At 46.1% G+C, this 20,631-nt stretch overlaps 1 pseudogene; it reads right to left on the bottom strand.

Moving 5' to 3' along the window:
• Positions 1-308: 308 nt before the first annotated feature.
• LOC139366843 (piggyBac transposable element-derived protein 4-like) lies at positions 309-2,140 on the bottom strand (annotated as a pseudogene).
• Between the last annotated feature and the right edge of the window lie 18,491 nt (positions 2,141-20,631).

Below are 20,631 nucleotides of genomic sequence, written 5' to 3'. Positions count from 1 at the left end.
CTGGTAAGAAAGTCTCGCTAGCTACATTTTCAGATATTACACATTTCTAATTTTGACAGAAAGGGGTTTTATTTCAAGTGTAGTGTTAGCTGGCTTGGTCGCTAGCTAATGTTATGTGCATGATCTTATTCTTCGTATCTCAGACACATTTGCTTGACTAGTTATAGCCATAGAACCTGTTTGGTTAGCTGCCTACAGATTCATGCAGGGTAGTAACGTCATGAGTTGTGATTATGGTCCGTTGTTTAGCTAGCTACATATCTTAACCCGTTGTCCTGGTATTGTGTCTAGTCCCCGCGTCCTCCGGGTCACCCGGTCCCGTCCTGGCTAAAGGCCCAATGTGCGCAAGTGTGACAGTAGGCATGTGAACAGCCTTTGCAGATGTATTTCTTACACCTGCAGCACACCGTGTGTGTCTTGGAGTCCTTCTTGGCTGGGCAGAGCTGACAACTCTTCGTCTTACTTGCCCCGGTGGATCAGCGGCTTCACAAGTGCCTTTCCCAGCTGCTCGAGGAACACCCTGCGCTTGTTCCGCTTGCCAGGCATCCAGTCAGGCTTGATCTCTCGCCATATGACAAAGGCGTTGTAGAAGGACACGTTGAGGATGTTGTGGAAGACGACCAGGGGCCAGTGGGCAGTCATCCGTCTGCAGCTGTAGGGGCCCACCACCTTGTCTAGGTTGTCCACGCCGCCCTTGTTGCAGTTGTAGTCTAGGATGAGGGCCGGCTTCCTGTCGCGGCGATCGCTAATGTGGCCCTCTGTGTGCAGCGTGCTCAAAAGTAGCACGTTCTTGTTTCTATTTGCCAGGTAGGACACCAGAGTGGCGGTGGGCGTGAAGGCGAACCTGGAGGACAGGACCTGTCTGCCCCTGGACTCGAGCAGCGCGGGCGGGAGCTCGGCCTTGTTCTTTCTCACCGTGCCGACCATGGTGAGGTTCCTCTCGAGGAGCCGCTGGCCCAGGTCGTAGGAGGTGAAGAAGTTGTCGCAGGTGACGTTGCAACCGCTGAGGCCCGTTGTCAGATCGAGGACGACGCGCATCCCCTGGTTCTTCTCGGGGCCTCCGCCGGCCGCCTTGCCGGTGTACACTTGCATCTTCCAAGCGTAGCTGGACTTGGCGTCGCAGGCCACCCACGACTTGATGCCATATTTGGCCGGCTTGCTGGGGATGTACTGACGGAAAGGACAGCGGCCTTTTGGAAAGGGGACAAGACATTCGTGTGGTTACTGTGTCACGGGGGCCAAGGGCCAAATTTTGTGTTACACACGCTGCCAGCGCTGCTACAGCCGCTGCTTGTACCGCTGCTACGGCAGCACTGCCTCTCTGTATAGACATATAAGCACATGCGCGCACACACGCGCACGCACACACGCGCACGCACAGTACCTCTGAACTGGACCAATTACTCGTCCACCGTCACGTCGGGCCCCGGGTTGTAGGTCCCAGACCTCCCGTATGGCTGCGAGTTTGTCCGTGGCGAGTCTGGCGGGTCTCGACTGGCGGTCGTCGAATCGCAGCAGCCTCGAGTACCTGTGAAAGACCTTGAGCGGCATGGTGGCTCGGAACACATTCCTGCTGCTCTCGGCGTCCCACAGGCTTGCCGCGGCCTCGCCCCGGGACCTGTAGACGCCCGCTAGGATCAGCAGCCCTACGTAGGCGCGCAGGTCCGTGGCGTCCATGGGTCGCCAGCCGTCGTCGTATTTTCTGGACCCGTGCAGGTTCGTCATTTCCACAATTATCCTTTCTATCGCCGGTGTGACAAACAGGTGGAAGGCGGACGCCGGGCCGGTCTGGTCCGGCCCGGCGTGGCAGATCGCGAGGGGCGCGGCGGCGGCTGTAGGCCACGGGGGACCACTTGATTTTGCCGTTTTTCCATTGGTCCGGGGCCGAGGAGATCTCTTCCTCGCCGCGGTCCTCGCGCTCGTCCTCGTGCTCGTCCTCGGGCGGCTCTTCCTCGGGCTGCTCTTCCTCAGAAGAGGGAGAAGAGGCATCGTTGACCTCGCGGCGCCCGGGGTTGTATTCCTCCCCGCCTTCGTCTTCCGAAACCACCTCCTCCTCCTCCTGGCAATCCGAGTAGTCTTCTTGTTCCACGCTGGACAAGATCTGTTCTAGAACCTGCGCGGCCGTAAAACGCGCGTTCATGGCCGCTCGGCTCCACTGATCGGGTCCGCTGAGCTGCGGGCAAGAGCGCACTTGGCACGGGTGGGGCGCCGGTCACTTTGTGTGTGTGTGTGTGTGTGGGTGCCGCTGACAATATTAGTATCCTCTCTACGTAGGGCCGGCCGGGCCGGCTTACGCGGGAGACCGAGACCCGAAAATGCTCGAGGCTCGCTTGCGCGCTCGTGTGTAGCCGTGTGCAGTCGACCCACCCCAGCCGAGCAACAATAACACTCGGCTGCTCTCTAGCACACAGCGAGGCACGTCCGGGCCTGTGTAGCGGCTGGCTGAGTCGCTCTGACCCAAGAGCGCAGAGCACAGAGCCCAGAGCGCAGAGCGCAGAGAGGGAAGCCGGGCACAGCCGCGCCACACTCGCAGACACTCTACTACGCTCCACGGCATACGCCTCGCCAGTGGCTGACAGGGTCGCTCTGACTCAGGAGCGCAGAGCGCAACTCTAACACTCGGCTGCTCTCTAGCACACAGCGAGGCACGTCCGGACCTGTGTAGCGGCTTGCAGCGGTGAGGCCAGAGCACAGAGCGCAGAGCGGGGAGCCGGGCACAGCCTCGCCACACTCGCAGACTCTCTACTACGCTCAAAGGCAGACGCCTCGCCAGTGGCTGGCACGTTCACTCTGACCTGCCAGCGCAAGAGAGCCAGCCCTCCACACACAGGGCCTGGGTCACTCTGACCCCAGGACCACGGGAGGATTATCAAAAGGCTCCATTCTAATTTCAAGTTAGTGTACTGTTAGCTAGCTAACATTAGCTGGCTGGCTCGTCATGCGTTGGGATTCATTGTTTACCTAGTTTACCATTTCTTAACAAAAGACTCTCTTCTTAGTGTGCCAGAGCGCAGAATAATGGATTAATTTTTGAACGCTCAAAATCGGTTGAATTTGTCCAGTGTCAGTAAATGTCGACAACATAGCATTATTCAATTGTTCCCAGCAGCACTGTTAGTTACCAACGCTCTGGATAACATGCAACTGCCTAATCAGCTCTTTTAGGGGGAGTAAAATGGTCAGAGTTTGGTGTTCTCTCATTATGTGTCTGGAAGTAGCTAGCCAATGTTAGCCAGTTAGCTTGGGTGCCATTGTGAGGTCAGAACACTCTGAATTTAAGAATGGACAATCTGACAGCACAGTTGCAGTCACCAACGATCTGGATAACTAAACAGACAAACCAGCTCTGCTAGGGTGTGTAAAGTTCAGTAAGCTCTCTCTCTTAGATGTCTGGAAGTAGCTGGCAAGTTAGTACAGAACGCACAGATCAGCCCTTAAAGAGATGGGTGTGGCTAATGTTTAACTTAGGGTTAGGCCGCTTTTTTCTCCACTTCCTGTCTGAATGACATGCCCAGGGTAAACTGCCTGTAGCTCAGGCCCTGAAGCCAGGATATGCATGTAATTGGTACCATTGGAAAGAAAACACTTTGAAAATGAAAATGTAAAGAAAAACTAACCGGAATATTTTTTTGAGAGAGACCGTCCTCTTAGAAAGGCAAGAGAAAGGTCATATTGAACATTAGCTACAAGGATGCAATTCCCATGGCTTCTACAGGGTGTCAGCAGTCTATGTTCAAGTTTACAGGCTTGTAAACTCAAAAACAAATCAGAAATATTACTTTTAGAAGGACACAGTCTTGGAAATTCGTGTTTGTGAGCACATGAAGACATTACGCTCCTGCTAAATAGTTTCCTATTGAACATACTTCTTTGCGTAAGAAATAATATAGTTTGATTACATTTTAGGGTATCTGAGGAGTAAATAGAAATGTATTTTGACTTGTTGAAACAAAGTTTAGGGGTAGATTTTCAGATTCCTTTGTCTGCCTGTTGAATTAGTGGATTACTCAAATCGATGGCGCCAATTAAACGGACGTTTTGGGAAATAAAGAAGGATCTTATCTAACAAAAAAACAAAACATGTTATAGGTGGGTGTCACGCCCTGGTCTTAGTATTTTGTGTTTTCTTTATTATTTTGGTCAGGCCAGGGTGTGACATGGGTTTATTATGTGGTGTGTTTTGTCTTGGGTTTTTTGTAGGTATTGGGATTGTGAATTAGTAGGGTTATCTAGAAAAGTCTGTGGTTGCCTGAAGTGGTTCTCAATCAGAGGCAGGTGTTTATCGTTGTCTCTGATTGGGAACCATATTTAGGCAGCCATATTATTTGAGTCTTTCGTGGGTGATTGTTCCTGTCTCTGTGTTAATTTGCACCAGTATAGGCTGTTTCGGTTTTCGCGTTACGTTTATTGTTTTTGTACTGTTCGTGTTCTTATTCATTAAACATTAATCTAAATAACCACGCTGCATTTTGGTCCTCCTCTCCTTCGACGGAAGAAAACCTTAACAGTGCGACCGTTTGGATGACAAATCAGAGTTAGATTATCAAAAAGTGCTGTGCTGTGCTGGTGGAAAAATATTTTGATGTGGGGCGCCATCCTCAAATAATTGCATGGCATGTTTTCGCTGTAATAGCTACTGTAAATTGGACAGTGCAGTTAGATTAACAATAATTTAAGCTTTCAGCAGATATATGTACATACATTTTTAAAATTAATAATATTTATGAATATTTAATTGAATTGCGCGCCATCCAGTTCCACCGGATGTTGTCCCGCTAGCGGGACCCCTAGCCCTAAGAACAATGCTGAATGGGTGTAGACAAAGGGCTCTCCCCATAGTAGTACCAAAACATTGAAAGACGGTTTTCTTAAAAGTGGGTTTACAAGTTGATCAACTTTAAAAGCACAATTTCTTTCCCATTGTTTCCTCAAATACAGTGTATGATATTCCATGTTGTGGCTCTGAGTCTCTACTTTTATATAATGTAAAAAACAGAAATTCAAATGTTGCTACGTAAGACCGAATCCAGGTGGTGAGTAACATATTATGGCAAGTACAGCTCAAATAAGCAAAGAGAAATGACAGTCCGTCAATCTGGAGAATTTCAAGAACTTTGAGTTACTTCAAGTGCAGTCGCAAAAACCATCAAGCACTATGATGAAACTGGCTCTCATGAGGACCGCCACAGGAAAAGAAGACCCAGAGTTACCTCTTCTGCAGAAGATAACTCTAGTTAATTTAATGCACCTCAGATTGCAGCCCAAATAAATGCTTCACATAGTTCAAGTAACAGTCAGGACTCAGCTGCTCAGAGGAGACTGCATGAAATTAGACCTTCATGGTCGTGTTGCTGTAAAGAAGCCACTACTAAAGGACAGCAATAAGAAGGACTTGCTTGGATCACGAAACACGAGCAATGGACATTAGACTGGTGTAAATCTCTCCTTTGGTCTGATGAGTCCAAATTTGAGATGATTGGTTCCAACAGCCATGTCTTTATGAGATGCAGAGTAGGTGAACGGATCTCTGCATGTGTAGTTCCCACCATGAAGCATGGAGGAGGAGGTGTGATGGTGTGGGGGTGCTTTGCTGGTGACATGGTCAGGGATTTATTTAGAAGTCAAGGCACATTTAACCAACATGGCTACGACATCATTCTGTGGTGATACGCCATCCCATCTGATTTGCTCTTATTGGGACTATCATTTGTTTTTCAACAAGACAATGATCCAAAACACCTCCAGGCTGTGTAAGGGCTATTTGACCAAGGAGATTGATGGAGTGCTGCATCAGATGACCTGGCCTCCACAATCACCTGACTTCAACCCAAATTAGATGGTTTGGGATGAGTTGAACTGCAGAGTGAAAGAAAAGCAAACAGCAAGTGCTCAGCATATGTGGCAACTTCTTCAAGACTGTTGGAAAAGCATTCCTCATGAAACTGGTTGAGAGAGTGCCAATTGTGTGCAAAGCTGTCAGGCGAAGGGTGGCTACTTTGAAGAATCTAAGAATTTAACACTTTTTGGTTACTACTGTACATGATTCCATATGTGTTATTTGATAGTTTGATGTCTTCACTACTATTCTAGGCCGTACCTATTCACTGACGAAATCCTGTGCGGGACAGCACAAAATGAGACACAGACATGACTTCAACAAATAGAAGGAAACTGTATTGGGAGTTCTTCTTTCAACTCTCCCAGGGACCGTACAAACAAAGGCCAGGATAATGGCTATCCAAACAAAACCAACAAAAAAAATAACAGTTGTTACCGCCCGCCAATCCAACAGCTTAAACTGAACATATAACAGGGATTCCAATTGTCCTGGAATTCGCCATAGTCTCCGGCTCATAATCCCTCTTCCCCTTCAGTCAGGTCCTTAAACCTTCCACACGTACCATCACACAGGTGTGATCGTTCTACAGTAATGTGATTAGAACGCTTATTTAGAACGGCCAGTTTAGACTGACGCAATCAGCATTTGCGCAGGTCACATTTTTCTCCAGAAACTGTTTACACAAACACAGTCCTTAGAAAGTTATGTCCAGAATGTGAGCGGTTTATTTTTGGATGCATTGTTCAGATATTCACAGAAGTATCTATAGCATAACACAATCATCCTAACCGGAAAAATGTAGGCTACATTTGAGGAAAGATTGACGCAACACAAGCAGTCATATTTTCTAACTCTCGGCTGACATAAACTACAATATGAATTAGCTAATAGCAATTACTATGTATAATTAATCACATCACAGGTGAGCTCACTGTTGATAAAATAATTGAGTAAAACACTTTCTAGAAATCGAAAGCGATCCGACGAGTAGTTTCAGCGCTCAGTCATGCTTTTTTCCCCTCACAGAAACCAAAGATAATAAGAGAAGACAAGATGAGTTGTCTGTTTGTAGTACGCATGTTGAAGGGGTGTGTCGTCTACCATCATTCACATCCCACATTTACTTCCTGAAGTTCTCAAAGAATGAGTGAACCCTTACTCACCTCATTTTGTTATATCATCTTTGGTTAGACAGACAATCGTGTGAAACCCAGAATGCATTGTATGTTTGCAAACATGGCTCCACACACATAGCTGGAATTAGCTTAACTCGTCATAATCAATACAACCTTCAAAAAAATATTTTACACACACACACTATGTGCCCATTACAATCTATGCAAAAATCGGAATGCATGACTTATCACCGGTAATTGAAAAACCTGAATAAAATAGTAAATATATCAATAATACCACAACATTTTCTGATAGTGATTTATTGATACAAATGGCATGTGCAGGCAGTCAATCACATAACCTCTCACTCCCATTCTGTGCCATTCAGTGTTGTTTATGTGTGTAGCTAATGAGCTAAGCTGTAGCATTAGCAATATCTTTCAAAAGGAGACAACACACAAATGTGGAAATTCTGGAGTTTGAAAACAATTCTGACAATGAGTCTGAACGTCAGGAATCAGATTCTGACAGTGAAGAGCTGCCACCCAGCCATTGAGAACCCTGAATCTGAGGACCTCTTGTCCACTGACAAAGTTCTAGTTCCATTTGAAGATGCTTGTGGTGATGGAGGCAGACCGATAGTGGATGAAGTACAGGAGTTCTGTGGTAGCTGGAAGGCTGCCAGCCATTTCACCCCTCATGGCCCTGCTGTTTGTGTTGATGAGTCCCAGTCTGCAGTGCAACGGCCCTTGCCATTTCCATCTGAAGCAGTGCTTCAAGTTGTTTCTGACAAATGAGCTGGTGGGAGACATAGCAGAGACCAATCGCTATGCCTTGGAGCTATGTATACCTGTATACCTTCCTGGTGACAGTCCTTCTCATGGGGATAGTAAAGAAGAACTCCCCAAGATAATACTGGAGATGACATCCTATGTTTGCAACTCCCTTCGTTGCAACAGTCTTTTCCCAAGACTGCTTCCTAATTCTGCTGAAATGACTGCATTTCATCAACAACGCTACTGCCATCCTAAATGACCCGTTATACAAAATAAGAAATGTCAACAGCTGACAGTAAAGTGCCATGACAAACGTCCATGTCCTCTCCACTGTCCATACAGCAACCATGTCGGCCACAGGGAAGGTGGACCACCTGGTGGGAGAGAGAAACATCAATCCAGAGCGTGTGCTTGACTATAACCTCAATGTGGGCAGTATATAAGCGGGACATGATAAACAGCTTTGTGGAATGCACTCAGAAAATGACCAAGTGGTATAAAAATATATTTTTCAATTTTTCCAGGGTAGATTCAAAATACAACATGCCAGTACTTCTGACGCAACTAGCATTGTTTTACAGAGCTAATATAAGAATGTAGCTAGGTACATCAGCACGATTGAAAATAACACCATAAAGGTTATGAAATGAGTAACGTTGCCTCGTGTGTCTGCGGTTATAAGGAACATACACAAATATACAGTGGGGCAAAAAAGTATTTAGTCAGCCACCAATTGTGCAAGTTCTCCCACTTAAAAAGATGAGAGAGGCCTGTAATTTTCATCATAGGTATACTTCAACTATATGACAGACAAAATGAGAAAAAAATGAAATGAAATGGAAGACACACAAGACCACTGATAATCTCCCTCGATCTGGGGTTCCACGAAAGATTTCACCCCGTGGGGTCAAAATGATCACAAGAACGGTGAGCAAAAATCCCAGAACCACACGGGGGGACCTAGTGAATGACCTGCAGAGCGCTGTGACCAAAGTAACAAAGCCTACCATCAGTAACACACTACGCCGCCAGGGACTCAAATCCTGCAGTGCCAGACGTGTCCCCCTGCTTAAGCCAATACATGAAACCAAAATATAACTTTTTTGTCGTGTTTGGAGGACAAAGAATGCTGAGTTGCATCTAAAGAACACCATACCAACTGTGAAGCTTTGGGGTGGAAACATCATGCTTTGGGGATGTTTTTCTGCAAAGGGACTAGGATGACTGATCCGTGTAAAGGAAAGAATGAATGGGGCCATGTATTGTGAGATTTTGAGTGAAAACCTCCTTCCATCAGCAAGGGCATTGAAGATGAAACACCGCTGGGTCATTCAGCATGACAATGATCCCAAACACACTGCCCGGGCAACGAAGGAGTGGCTTCGTAAGACGCATTTCAAGGTCCTGGAGGGCCTAGCCAGTCTCCAGATCTCAACCCCATAAAAAAATCTTTGGAGGGAGTTGAAAGTCTGTGTTGCCCAGCAACAGCCCCAAAACATCACTGCTCTAGAGGAGATCTGCATGGAGGAATGGGCCAAAATACCAGCAACAGTGTGTGAAAACCTTGTGAAGACTTACAGAAAACGTTTGACCTCTGTCATTGCCAACAAAGTGTATATAGCAAAGTATTGAAATAAACTTTTGTTATTGACCAAATACTTATTTTCTACCATAATTTGCAAATAAATTCATAAAAAATCCTACAATGTGATTTTCTGGATTTTTTTTCTCATTTTGTCTGTCATAGTTGAAGTGTACCTATGATGAAAATTAGAGGCCTCTCTCATCATTTTAAGTGGGAGAACTTGCAGTCTGGCTGACTAAATACTTTTTTGCCCCACTGTATTATGCTCCACACAAACAGTGAGCTACAGTGGAAATGGTATAACACAACACACATAAACTATTATAACGTAATAAGGCACTTACTTTGATAGAAATGCAGTCTGTATTTGAACATGGGTGTCTGTAGTGATGCCTCTATCACTGAGACGCTGTGCCAGTTGGGAGTCATAAGGCCAGGGTAGCTTCAAAATTTAATGCATGCTATTTATTACTTCTCTGATGCAATTAGCATTGTTTTCCAGAGCTAATAGAACAATGAAGCTGGCTACCTAAGCATTGGGTATAACACCATAAATGTTATGAAATTAGTAACGGTACCTTGCGTGTCGCGGTTAAAAGGAATATACACAAAAACATTATGCTAAAGTTGAAACGACATAACACGACATGCAGAAACTATTATAAGGTAATAAGGCAATTTGATAGAAACGCACACATTTCCAACGTTGTTATTGGTAACAAAAACAACTTTGATTGCGATGCAGGCAACAGATTGAAAATGTGAACAAGGGTATGCAGGACGGTAGATGAGCAAATGTCTGCAGACTTAAACTGCCCACACAATTGGGAAGTGTTTGGGGAATTTTGTCAGGTTCAGAAATGTAACAAAAAGTGAATTGGTCGGCAAAAGTAAAAAATGACTACTTTTATGTGAATGAATGAGGCGGAACACACCTCAATTCAAACTGTTATTAGAAAAATAAAAAACTTGTTTGAAAATATTTTAAAATTGACAAGTTGAAAACAGCCTATAAGCCTATAAAAACAGGCTACGTGATTTCTTTTGAGGGCAGCGCGGATTAAATTTACTGTTGTGTAACAATCACATTCTGGAATGGAGGGAACGTTCTAACATCACGTGCATAAATAAACTCACGCTGGGGAGACCATTCGAGATATTAGGAACTCACGCATGAAAGGGTTTTAAGATGGTACAAACAATTATCTCAGGTTAGCTCATCAGTAGTGGATGTACTGTTGCCCACCTCCAGGAGAGGGCACAGTCAGGCCACTTGATCCTGCTGATCCCTCACACTTTTTTGGTGGGGGGGAGGCATATTTATTGGTGGACATAAGACTGAAAACATCAGGAAATCACTTCCAAGTTATTTTAATTATGGAAATATGTTCCAAAGTATTCCAACTCATGATTTTATACAAATGTAAGCAAGGTTTGCAATGATTATTGTCAATTTGTAGTCTACAAATAATTGTATTATGTTCCAGCCCCCCGTCCATCCACTCAACAAACATTTGCCTGTGCCTGAATTTAGCCCTGAAGTAGTGTATAGAGTCCCATTTGGGACCTTGCCAATACATTGTGAGCGCTATAGTGATTGAGAGATGATGTCACTCGGAGGGAAAAGTTCAGCCTTGGGGCACAATAATAACTCCTTTCTTTCCCCTATCGGTATATGTAATATTAATGAGTGATGACTGAGCCTTGATAATGAATAAACTATGTATCTTATGACTAAATTGCTCCTGCTTGGGGGGTTTCAGATAACATTAATATAGAGGGTAGGACTTGTCGGCTAACATACATGTTATTTCTCTAAACAAACAGTACCTGACATGAAATACTTACATTCCCTCTTAATATAAAAACTAGCATTGCGCTCTCTCATTCACCTGAGGTTTGAGCGTCATCCATTGAAATGAATTACTAAAAAGCCTGTCTGCTTTGATGCCAAACTGCCCAAAGAAAGCAAAGGTTGCTTTGAGTTTAGCGGGAAATACTGTTAATATCTTATGTTTCTAATCCAATCCTTAACCATATTTCAGGTACACTAAAACAATGTTCAGATGCAGTCACAATGGTAAGCATGCTTTAGACTGTCGAAACCCCAGTGGTTTGTAGGGTTTTTGTCTTTTCGGTCTCTCCTAGTGATGTGAAGTTTTGATTATTTTTATTGACCTCAAATTTTTTTGGGACTCAAATTAGTCAAAATAACAAATTTCAGTAATGCCCAGAACATGCAGGACAACCTACCCATGAACAAGGAACTGAAATCTCAAAAGATTCATGATTCTGAAGCCTATCGTTCACATCTCATTCACCATATGGGTTTATTGGAGCTGTTATTTCTGAATGAGACTTGTAAAAATGTGCCTTAAACAATATACAATTGATTATTTTCTAGGCCTACAAATAAGTATTATTTTATTCCTTTGAAACGAGGTCTAGTTGCGGCCGCAACTAGACTAGATTGTCAACGACTATTGCCAGAATGCAATGGTTTGACTGCCGTGAAGGTGATAAGCACAATATTGCAGCCACCCCAACAATTAGTTCTCAAATTCAATTTTGTGTATGATTTGTTTCTACAAAGCTGTGTCCATCATAACATTCCATTTTCAATTAAATGCAACAATTCTTGCACCATGCGATCAATTAACAGTTCCAAACAGGTATTTTTCTTCTCTATGCTGCCTGATCTAGTTTCCTGTGCGCACATATGATACAGTTGTTGGTCATCTCGGGAGCCGCTGAGATGGAGGAGCTTGTATCGATCCTGCTGTAGGACTCATTGCGGCCAGCAGGTCAAACCAACGACTAAAATGAATGAGTCACTCAGAAAAACAACTCATGACTTTCGAGTCAGTAAAAATAGTTATTTGCAAACTGCACATCACTAGTCTCTCCCCTGCCCTGGACCATTGGTAAATACTCCCTAATCTCTCACTGTGTGTATGATCATAGGTCTACATTATTATTCTCTGATGTCTGGCTAATACATCTGTAGTAATGCTACCCATAATCCCATAGAATCCTTACTGGTTGTTACATGTAACAATGTCTCAGGTCAAACTGAGGCTTTTCAAAAGCAGCCAGGCGTGGTGGTACACCATTATTGACCTATCAAGTCATTCAGAAAACGTTGTTCTGAAGACATTCAGATACTGATACTGTCACTGACTCTGCTGCTGCCCAAGTTGTGATGTTCAGAGGCTTTGCAGCTTCACAGAGTAAATTGTGACCAGGGATTGGTGTTGTCAGGGGCTGCATGGTGCTGTGAGTTAAGGATCTATTAAAATAGGAATCATTTTCCCAGCGCCTTTCCTGGAACTGTGCAGGCAGCAGTTCTTCAAGCAGACAGCTTTGGGAGCAGGGCAGATATAAGACAGTGGTACCCAGCTATATGCACATCCCAAATGACAGCATATTCCCTACTTAATGCAACACGTTTCACTACTTTTGACCAGGTCCTATAGGGCTCTGGTTAAACGTATTGCATTATATTGGAAGTAGTGTGCCATTTGGAACGCACAAAAGGCCTACGTTGGGGGCTATTGATGAGTGACTGCGGTAAACCACAGAACTGCGCTAGGCGCTGCTGCATCAGGCAGTGTTTGATGACAAGAGCAGTGTTTTAGCCTCTTTCAGCAGATCGCTAAATGATTTAAAATTGTGTTCTCTATCTCAATCCCTCTTTTACATATTCATTAAGAACCGCAAACAACTTAAATATGCAGGGGTCTTAGAATACCAGCTAAATAGACAATACAGCAGACTACCATATCTGATGTACTTCAAAATTATTGCAAACATAAATAGGCTTTACTTATAAACCTATAAAAACTCTTTCAATATCTATGAAATATGTGGTATTGTCGGTAGGAGTCATTGAGTTATACTGTAGTAACATTTCAAATCAAATTTGATGTTACATGCGCCGAATAAAACAGGTGTCGACCTTTACAGTGAAATGCTTACCTACAAGCCCTTAACCAACAATGCAGTTGTAAGATAAATACAGAAATAAAAGTAACAAATAATTAAAAAGCAGCAGTAAAATAACAATAGCGAGGCTATATACAGGGTCAATGTGTGGGGGCAGCGGTTAGTCGAGATAAAATGTACATGTAAGTAGAGTTATTAAAGTGACTATGCATAGATAATAACAAAGAGTACACTGCCTTACAAAAGTATATATCTCGCCTTGCATTTTTCCTAATTTGGTGCATTACAACCTGTAATTTAAATAGATTTTTATTTTGATTTCATGTAATGGACATACACAAAATAGTGAAGTGAAATGAAAAATATGACTTGTTGCAAAAAATTATACAAAAAAACTGTGAAAAGTGGTGTGCATATGTATTCACCCGCTTTGCTATGAAGCCGCTAAATAAGATCTGGTGCAACCAATTACCTTTCGGGAGTCACATAATTAGTTAGATTGCACACAGGTGGAATTTATTGAAGAGTCACATGATCTCAGTAAATATACACCTGTTCTGAAAGGCCACAGAGTCTGCAACACCACTAAACAAGGGGCACCATTAAACCCAAGGAACTCTCCAAAACAGGTCAGGGACAAAGTTGTGGAGTAGTAAAGATCGGGTTGGGTTATAAATATCTGAAATTTGAAACATCACATGGAGCACCAATAAATCCATTATAAAAAAAAGGAGAAAGAAAATGGCAACACAACAAACCTGCCAAGAGAGGGCCGCCCACCAAAACTCACAGACCAGGCAAGGAGGGCATTAATCAGAGAGGCACCAAAGATAACCCTGAAGGAGCTGTAAAGCTCCACAGCGGAGATTAAAGTATCTGTCAATAAGACCACTTTAAGCCATACACTCCACAGAGCGGGGCTTTACGGAAGAGTGTCCAGAAAAAAGCCATTGCTTAAAGAAAAAAATAAGCAAACACGTTGGTGTTCGCCAAAAGGCATGTGGGAGACTCCCCAAACATATGGATAAAGGTACTCTGGTCAGATGAGACTAAAGATTTAGCTTTTTGGCCATCAAGGAAAACGCTATGTATGGAGCAAACCCAACACCTCTCATCACCCTGAGAATACAATCCCCACAGTGAAGCATGGTGGTGGCAGCATCATGCTGTGTGGATGTTTTTAATCGGCAGGGGACTAAATACAGGGAAATTCCTAAGGGAAACCTGTTTCAGTCTTCCAAAGATTTGAGGTTCACCTTCCAGCAGGACAATGAACTTAAGCATACTGCTAAAGCAACACTTGAGTGGTTTAAGGGGCAAACATTTAATTGTATTGGAATGGCCTAGTCAAAGCTCAGACCCCAATCCAATTGAGAATCTGTGGTATGACTTAAAGATTGCTGTACAGCAGCGGAACCCATCCAACTTGAAGGAGCTGGAGCAGTTTTGCCTTGAAGAATGGGCAAAAACCCCAGTGGCTAGATGTGCCAAGCTTACAGAGACATACCGCAAGAGACTTGCAGCTGTAATTGCTGCAAAAGGTGGCTCTACAAAGTAATGACTTTGGTGGGGTGAATAGTTATGCACGCTCAAATTCAGTTTTTTTGTCTTATTTATAATTGTGAAACAAACAAGAATTATTTTGCATCTTCAAAGTGGTAGGCATGTTGTGTAAATCAAATGATACAAACCACCCAAAATCTATTTTATTTCCAGGTTGTAAGGCAACAAAATAGGAAAAATAGCAGAGAGAACAGTCTATGACTAGGGCGGCTGGAGTATTTGACAATTTTTAGGTCCTTCCTCTGACACCGCCTGGTTTAGAGGTCCTGAATGGCAGGAAGCTTGGCCCTGGTGAAGTACTGGGCTGTACACACGACCCTCTGGAGTACCTTGCGGTCGGAGGCTGAGCAGTTGCCATACCAGGCAATGATGCAACCCTTCAGGATGCTCTCGGTGTAGCTGTAGAACCTTTTGAGGATCTGAGGACCGATGCCAAATCGTTTCAGTCTCCTGTGGGGGAAAAGGTTTTGTCATGCTCTCTTCACAACTGTCTTGGTGTGCCCTGAACCATGATGGTGATGTGGACGCCAAGGAACGTGAAGCTCTCAACCTGCTCCACTACAACCCCGTCGACGTGAGTTGGGGCATGCTCGGTCCTCCTTTTCCTGTAGTCCACAATAATCTCCTTTGTCTTGATCACATTGAGGAAGAGGTTGTTGTCCTTGTACCACACGGACAGTTCTCTGATCTCTCTTATAGGCTGTTTCGCAGTGTTGGTTATCAGGCCTACCACTTGTGTCATCGGCAAACTCAATGATTTAAATATCCATTCCTGGAGCAAACAAACTACTTCACTCTGAAAAACACCAAACAATGGTTGATTGTAGATGTGAAAGTGCACCTCATGTAAACATATAGCCAATTAAATATTTTGTACAAGATTGATTGTCATATTTCATATTTCAATAGTCATGTCCCCGCACATCTCCCCACACATCTCCTGTGCCATATTTCAATTCTCTGAACAAAAGGTGTTGCTAGCTTTTTAACATGACAGTTATTTCCTGCAGAAGACTAAGAGGGGGTTATTTTATGCCAAGTCATGGTCAATTGTTGAAATAGACCCAAGGCCTAAGAACAAGTCATTATTTCTGCATGGCAGATAAGGTGTGAATCCCAAATGGCACCATATTCCCTATATAAGGCTGTACTTTTGACCAGAACCCTGAGGTCACCAGTGTAGTATAGGTAATAAGGTGCCATTTGGGACACAATCAGAGAATGTCAAGTACCGACTAATTATAGTGTGACGCATTAGAACCATTCTCTAAGCCTGAGTCACAAATGGCACCCTATGTGGGCTATTATGTGCACTGTTACGGTGCGTGAATGAGGACCCAAAAGCGAATCAACTTAAACAGAGCTTCTTTAATTACCAAACATAGGTAGGCTCAGATGGACCGGCAGATTCCGACAGGACAGGACAAGGTTACAGCAAACATGACGACAGTCTGGTTCAGGCATGAATGACACAAACAAACAAGAATCCGACAAGGACAGGAGCAGAAACAGAGAGAGATATAGGGACCTAATCAGAGGGAAAAAGGGAACAGGTGGGGAACGGGGTGAATGGGTAGTTAGAGGAGACAAGGGACAGCTGGGGGAAAGCGGGGGAGAAAAGGTAACCTAACACGACCAGCAGAGGGAGACAGGGTGAAGGGAAAGGACAGAGACAAGACAACATGACAGTACATGACAGTACCCCCCCACTCACCGAGCGCCTCCTGGCGCACTCGAGGAGGAAACCTGGCGGCAACGGAGGAAATCATCAATCAGCGCACGGTCCAGCACGTCCCGAGAGGGAACCCAACTCCTCTCCTCAGGACCGTACCCCTCCCAGTCAACTAGGTACTGATGACCACGGCCCCGAGGACGCATGTCCAAGATTTTACGGACCCTGTAGATAGGTGCGCCCTCGACAAGGATGGGGGGGGGGGGGGGAAGACGAGCGGGGGCGCGAAGAACGGGCTTAACACAGGAGACATGGAAGACCGGGTGGACGCGACGAAGATATCGCGGAAGAAGAAGTCGCACTGCGACAGGATTAATGACCTGAGAGATACGGAATGGACCAATGAACCGCGGGGTCAACTTGCGAGAAGCCGTCTTAAGGGGAAGGTTCTGAGTGGAGAGCCAAACTCTCTGACCGCGACAATATCTAGGGCTCTTAGTTCTACGCTTATTAGCAGCTCTCACAGTCTGCGCCCTATAACGGCAAAGTGCAGACCTGACCCTCTTCCAGGTGCGCTCGCAACGTTGGACAAAAGCCTGAGCGGAGGGGACGCTGGACTCGGCGAACTGAGATGAGAACAACGGAGGCTGGTACCCGAGGCTACTCTGAAAAGGAGATAGCCCGGTCGCAGACGAAGGAAGCGAGTTGTGGGCGTATTCTGCCCAGGGGAGCTGTTCTGACCAAGACGCAGGGTTGCGAAAAGAAAGACTGCGTAAGATGCGACCAATAGTCTGATTGGCCCGTTCTGCTTGACCGTTAGACTGGGGGTGAAAGCCGGAAGAGAGACTGACGGAAGCCCCAATCAAACGGCAAAACTCCCTCCAAAATTGAGACGTGAATTGCGGACCTCTGTCCGAAACGACGTCTGACGGAAGGCCATGAATTCTGAAAACATTCTCGATGATGATTTGTGCCGTCTCTTTAGCAGAAGGAAGCTTAGCAAGGGGAATGAAATGAGCCGCCTTAGAGAACCTATCGACAACCGTAAGAATAACAGTCTTCCCCGCTGACGAAGGCAGTCCGGTGACAAAATCTAAGGCGATGTGAGACCACGGTCGAGAGGGAATAGGAAGCGGCCTGAGACGGCCGGCAGGAGGAGAGTTACCGGACTTAGTCTGCGCGCAGACCGAACAAGCAGCCACGAAACGACGCGTGTCATGCTCCCGGGTGGGCCACCAGAAACGCTGGCGAATGGAAGCAAGCGTACCCCGAACGCCAGGGTGGCCGGCTAACTTGGCAGAGTGAGCCCACTGAAGAACGGCCAGACGAGTAGGAACGGGAACGAAAAGAAGGTTCCTAGGACAAGCGCGCGGCGACGGAGTTTGAGTGAGTGCTTGCTTTACCTGCCTCTCAATTCCCCAGACAGTCAACCCGACAACACGCCCCTCAGGGAGAATCCCCTCGGGGTCAGTGGAGGCTACTGAAGAACTGAAGAGACGAGACAAAGCATCAGGCTTGGTGTTCTTAGAGCCCGGACGATAAGAAATCACGAACTCGAAACGAGCGAAAAACAGCGCCCAACGCGCCTGACGCGCATTAAGTCGTTTGGCAGAACGGATGTACTCAAGGTTCCTATGGTCAGTCCAAACGACAAAAGGAACGGTCGCCCCCTCCAACCACTGTCGCCATTCGCCTAGGGCTAACCGGATGGCGAGCAGTTCGCGGTTACCCACATCATAGTTACGTTCCGACGGCGACAGGCGATGAGAAAAATACGCGCATGGGTGGACCTTGTCGTCAGAGAGGGAGCGCTGAGAAAGGATGGCTCCCACTCCCACCTCTGACGCGTCAACCTCGACAACGAACTGTCTAGAGACGTCAGGTGTAACAAGGATAGGAGCGGATGTAAAACGATTCTTGAGGAGATCAAAAGCTCCCTGGGCGGAAACGGACCACTTAAAGCACGTCTTGACAGAAGTAAGGGCTGTGAGAGGAGCTGCCACCTGACCGAAATTACGGATGAAACGACGATAGAAGTTCGCGAAGCCGAGAAAGCGCTGCAGCTCGACGCGTGACTTAGGGACGGGCCAATCAATGACAGCTTGGACCTTAGCGGGATCCATCTTAATGCCTTCAGCGGAAATAACAGAACCGAGAAATGTGACGGAGGAGGCATGAAAAGTGCACTTCTCAGCCTTCACAAAAAGACAATTCTCTAAAAGGCGCTGGAGGACACGTCGAACGTGCTGAACATGAATCTGGAGTGACGGTGAAAAAAATCAGGATATCGTCAAGGTAAACGAAAACAAAGATGTTCAGCATGTCTCTCAGGACATCATTGACTAATGCCTGAAAGACAGCTGGAGCGTTAGCGAGGCCGAAAGGAAGAACCCGGTATTCAAAGTGCCCTAACGGAGTGTTAAACGCCGTCTTCCACTCGTCCCCCTCCCTGATGCGCACGAGATGGTAAGCGTTACGAAGGTCCAACTTAGTGAAAAACCTGGCTCCCTGCAGGATCTCGAAGGCTGAAGACATAAGAGGAAGCGGATAACGATTCTTCACTGTTATGTCATTCAGCCCTCGATAATCTATGCAGGGGCGCAGAGACCCGTCCTTCTTCTTGACAAAAAAAAACCCCGCTCCGGCGGGAGAGGAGGAGGGGACTATGGTACCGGCGTCAAGAGCTACAGACAAATAATCTTCGAGAGCCTTACGTTCGGGAGCCGACAGAGAGTATAGTCTACCCCGGGGGGGGTGGTTCCCGGAAGGAGATCAATACTACAATCATACGACCGACCGGTGTGGAGGAAGAGAGGTGGCCCTGGACCGACTGAACACCGTGCGCAGATCGTGATATTCCTCCGGCACCCCTGTCAAATCACCAGGCTCCTCCTGTGAAGAAGAGACAGAGGAAACAGGAGGGATAGCAGACATTAAACATTTCACATGACAAGAGACGTTCCAGGAGAGGATAGAATTACTAGACCAATTAATGGAAGGATTATGACAAACTAGCCAGGGATGGCCCAAAACAACAGGTGTAAAAGGTGAACGAAAAATTAAAAAAGAAATGGTTTCACTATGATTACCAGAAACAGTGAGGGTTAAAGGTAGCGTCTCACGCTGAATCCTGGGGAGAGGACTACCATCCAGGGCGAACAAGGCCGTGGGCTCCTTTAACTGTCTGAGAGGAATGTCATGTTCCCGAGCCCAGGTCTCGTCCATAAAACAGCCCTCCGCCCCAGAGTCTATTAAGGCACTGCAGGAAGCTGACGAACCGGTCCAGCGTAGATGGACCGACAAGGTAGTGCAGGATCTTGAAGGAGAGACAGGAGTAGTAGCGCTCACCAGTAGCCCTCCGCTTACTGACGAGCTCTGGCCTTTTACTGGACATGAAGTGACAAAATGACCAGCGGAACCGCAATAGAGACAGAGGCGGTTGGTGATTCTCCGTTCCCTCTCCTCAGTCGAGATGCGGATACCTCCCAGCTGCATGGACTCAGCACCCGAGCCGGCAGAGGAAGATGGTAGTGATGCGGAGAGGGAGGCGACGGAGAGCGCGAGCTCCTTTCCACGAGCTCGGTGACGAAGATCAACCCGTCGCTCAATGCGAATAGCGAGTTCAATCAAGGAATCCACGCTGGAAGGAACCTCCCGGGAGAGAATCTCATCCTTTACCTCTGCGCGGAAACCCTCCAGAAGACGAGCGAGCAAGGCCGGCTCGTTCCAGCCACTGGAGACAGCAAGAGTGCGAAACTCAATAGAGTAGTCTGTTATGGATCGATTGCCTTGACATAGGGAAGACAGGGCCCTGGAAGCCTCCTCCCCAAAAACAGATCGATCAAAAACCCGTATCATCTCCTCCTTAAAGTCTTGATACTGGTTAGTACACTCAGCCCTTGCCTCCCAGATTGCCGTGCCCCACTCACGAGCCCGTCCAATAAGGAGAGATATGACGTAGGCGACACGAGCAGTGCTCCTGGAGTAAGTGTTGGGCTGGAGAGAAAACACAATATCACACTGGGTGAGGAACGAGCGGCATTCAGTGGGCTCCCCAGAGTAACACGGCGGGTTATTGATTCTGGGCTCCGGAGATTCGAAAGCCCTGGAAGTGGCCGGTGGATCGAGGCGGAGA

Source organism: Oncorhynchus clarkii, chromosome 15 (genome assembly GCF_045791955.1).
Source record: "Oncorhynchus clarkii lewisi isolate Uvic-CL-2024 chromosome 15, UVic_Ocla_1.0, whole genome shotgun sequence".
Classification (NCBI taxonomy): Eukaryota; Metazoa; Chordata; class Actinopteri; order Salmoniformes; family Salmonidae; genus Oncorhynchus; species Oncorhynchus clarkii.
The sequence above is the reverse complement of the archived record's forward strand: the minus strand, read 5'-3'. Positions and strand labels throughout refer to the sequence as shown.